We start from the raw sequence: 3,861 nt of genomic DNA, 5'->3' as shown, positions 1-3,861 counted from the left end.
ACAACTTGCACAAAAGCTGTTGCAGGCAAGGGCTCCCTTGAATGAAGGATGGCCTCAGATACAGTTTGCTTCTTTCTAGCCCAAGGCACAACTGATTCGAGACAGACTGGATGTTATCCTTGTGAAATATTTAGCTCTAATTTCAAGACAGAAAAATAGCAGCAACAAGGAACCCTCATTACACAGAAACCTTGCAGCTAAAGGTATCAAACAGTGTTTCCTCCCCACTCCTTCACACAGGCCCACTGGCTCTATCCAAGATTACTGCTGATCTTCTGGATCTTGAAATTAGTTTCTCAAAACTGATGGTGTCCCTAAAGTACTTTAGGGCCATGCACTCTGAAGGATTTGTCTCTTAACTGATCTCCCTGTCCACGTGTGCTCTGTGCTCCCAGGGCACTGGGGTAACATCAAAAAGCTCAAAGACTGAGGCAGGTGAAATAATCTCACTGAAGACCCACACAGAACAGATTACAAAATATTAGAGGGTTAAAAAAATTGTTTAGGTCTGTTTTGACAGAACTTCTTCCACCTCCCCATCACAAAAAATCTAGGACAGTTGAAGCTGTACCTTTCCAAGTTTATCAGGTATTGACTTTTACTTTCTAGAGCTCTTCATCCCTGCATCCACCCACACTACCCACAGAACTAAAATTTGTTCTGCAAACTCTAAATCCGTAGAATATGTCTTTTCAGGGCACTATTCCCAATGTATCATAAAGGTATTTTGCATCATCTCCCCAGCAGAAGCCTTAGAATACTATAGAGGAAAAACTACAGAAAAAGATAAATGTGCATGTGATTGAAAAAAGAGAATGGAGTTCTTCGTTAAGTCCCAAATTCAACAATGCACCTACATATGTGCCTAACCTCAGGAAAGGAGAGGGACTTGAGCAGCAAATTCAAGTCTTTGATGAGTTGAGTCCTACATAGACACAGATTTCTTCCCTTTTCCTTTCAGAGACGTGACTTTTCTGAAGTTCCATGAACATCTTCAAGTATTCAGCAGAAAAGGTTCAGATGACAAAAAAAGCTGAAATAACATCAGTAAGTTAAAACTTTTGATAATATTTACCTCTGTTTAATTTTCAATGTACGCAGAATGCCAAATCCCACTTGCTTTTCATATGCAATTAATCCTACCAAAATCCTCTGGGACTACTTCTGAAAGTAAAATGAACAGGATTTAGTTTTTAATCCAACACCAACAGGAAAGGAAAATATGATACAGTGTTTTATCCCCAGCAAAGAACCCTGGCACTAAACCCTCCTGAGTGAGTAAAGCTTCAGTGTGCATTCTGCAGCTAAGCTGGCAACAGAGCAATTTTCTGTTTGTAATTTCTGTTTTTGCCCAAATTACTATATAGAGACAGATGGCCACACCAAAGGAGGACAGTTCTGGAAAGAAATCTCCCTCCCTGAGGAATACTTCACAAGATCAGTCTGGGGACTGCCAAAGTAAGATCTTTTGCCAGGCAGCTGAATCACAGCACGCTAAACACCTTCAGGTTCTGGCTTCTGCATCACATTCTTACCTCCTAATAAATGTAGCACTGAGGGGAAAAGAGCAAAAAGACATTTCTGTGACTGAATAGGTCTTTGAATGCTAATGACTGGATGTTAAGATTCATTTCATGTTTTTATTATCCAAGGAAAGCTTTTCTGACTGCATTTTCTGCATCGGTAGGAGTATGCCCTAGGTTACTGATTATCTGGGATCTCATCATCATGTTTTCAAGAAAGATACTTGTTTCTTTCAGGCTGCAACGGCTCAAGCAAATAAAGTTTCTAAAACACAGGTCATACAAATCTGATTTCAGCCAAGGGTTTTAATCCCCCTCATAATTTTCTACTGTGTTCTGACACCAATTAACAAGGCCTTCCTTCTTTAAAATGAAAAATGAGGAATTTTGAGAATTATGTATGAAAATATATGTGATAGTATTGCAACCCATATGTTTTTTATTTGAATGCTGAATTTTTCTTTCTCTGAATTTTCAGTATGCAAAAAATGTTTTGGATCAACAATAAATTCAGTTTGAAAACCTTCAGGGTTGTCAGATAGTAAGAGTAATTTTTCAACAGTGAGATGAAAACAAATGCTACTGTGATCAACAAGGTGAAGAGTTGACAGTTTTGATTAACTCAAGTTTCAGAATTAAAAATGGGTTTAGAATAGTGAGAGTCTTCTCACCTTTTCTTACCTTACTTGTTTTGCTTGTCTGCAGACTGAGTAAGACATCACTTCTTTCAGGCATTCATACTTGGCTGAGATGCATTCTTCATAATCTTGAGGGCTAAGGAAAAATGTTTTAATTTACATTTTAAAATACCAGATTACATTTCATCCTACAAATCATAAAATCTGCAAGCTTGGAATCCCAAAGTATCTGTGCTAGATCCTCACTGAATAGCTTGGGAACGTTTCATCTCTTTTGTCCTGTGTCCCTACTGATAATAAATAAAAGGTTTCCAGTGCTAAATTTGGTTCCTTACTAGACTTACACTGCTCTGTTAGGATTTCCAAATTACATAAACAGAGAGAGTTTCTGAAACAGGGCTTCAGGGAAAAATCATAGCTACAAAGTATTACTAGATTTAAGAACTGAAGTATTACCAGCTATTTAACCTCAGCAGAAGGAGCAGAAATAAGTAAGATGTCCAACACCCTTGGCAATCACTTGATGAAACAACAGTCAACTTCTTATTTGCATGGGAGCTGCTTTATTCCCAGTCAGGTACTTGGGGTCAGACCAACTTGTTGCAGTGGGGATACTGCAACACGCATATATCAAACCAGGAGTCCCGTGGAAAGGAAATATATACGGACAGACAGATTCTTGCTAGATGTTTCAGAGATGTTTATTTCTCCAGCCGCATGGCCGGAGCTCTGGGCAGGAACTGTTCCAGTCACGGGACCAAGGGTCCTTCTGCCCGCGCAGGGGAACACAAACCAACCAATGGGAACGAGGCTGAGCAGGGGCAGGGAAACCCCGTGTCTGTGCCCTCAGGGCCCCTCTCCCAGGGCTACACGGCAGGGGAGAGGAGACCCCAACACCAACTGAGTCAGCCATTGCTTCATAGCACAGAGTTGGACTGGTATCATACTGGTTTCTATTGGGAACTCACATGAACAATTCCCTCTGACTTACAGATCTACCAGGAGACTGTCTCATGACTGAACCTGGCCCTAAAGGCCTTAGTCAGTGACAAAAACCCTACCCAAAAAAAGTAATGGAAAGGATGAATGAAAGGAACTCTGTTTGTTCCAGAGCTGGGAAAGTAAGATTAAAATGACATTAAAAATGTCCTGTAGAATTCTAAGATAAAATTAATTGCTGCAGTAAGTCTCACTTCAGTGCCTTACTATGCATGGAAAAGTTGGAAGAGACAGATGGTAGTCCTTGTGATCAGGCAGACCATTTTACAGAGGACTCAGAAAAGCTGAGCAACTTGAGTAAAATTACCAAGGGAAACAGAGCCAGGAATAAAACTCAGGTCTGCTGACTTGTAGCTGTCTACTCACCACTTAGCTATTACATGTAATGTGTGGGAAGGGAAACGGCATATTGCATTTAGGATGTCGGAATGTACTCCTACAAAGGTAAATGATTCATAAAACTCCATACCAGTGAACACTTTCCTGCATCTACGATCAACTATGTTTAAACATTTAAGACAATGGCACCACTCACTTTCAAGTAACAGTTCTCAAGAATGAAAAGCATTCAAGGTGATTTTCTCTGCCTGCTAAGAGTAGCTGATGCCCATCTGTTGAGACCTGTTTTGACAGAATTTAATTCCTTTGCGGGGTTTTTTTTGTGTGTTTATCCTTTTTATAATGCTGTATATTTCACTTCT

At 40.0% G+C, this 3,861-nt stretch overlaps 1 long non-coding RNA gene across 2 annotated transcripts; it reads right to left on the bottom strand.

The window, feature by feature from the left end:
* Window positions 1–626: 626 nt before the first annotated feature.
* On the bottom strand, window positions 627–2,815 carry LOC109143417. 2 transcript variants are annotated; one of them, XR_002043558.2, is made up of 3 exons: window positions 2,618–2,815; window positions 2,205–2,297; window positions 627–1,033 (listed from the first exon to the last, which is right to left on the bottom strand). It is a non-coding gene; the product is annotated as an uncharacterized LOC109143417 (long non-coding RNA). The 2 variants fall into 2 exon arrangements; XR_002043557.1 differs by lacking the exon at window positions 627–1,033 and adding an exon at window positions 1,080–1,164.
* Window positions 2,816–3,861: the final 1,046 nt, after the last annotated feature.

Source organism: Corvus cornix, chromosome 10 (genome assembly GCF_000738735.6).
Source record: "Corvus cornix cornix isolate S_Up_H32 chromosome 10, ASM73873v5, whole genome shotgun sequence".
Classification (NCBI taxonomy): domain Eukaryota; kingdom Metazoa; phylum Chordata; class Aves; order Passeriformes; family Corvidae; genus Corvus; species Corvus cornix.
Note: the sequence above shows the minus strand (reverse complement) of the source record. Positions and strands in the feature narration are given on the sequence as shown.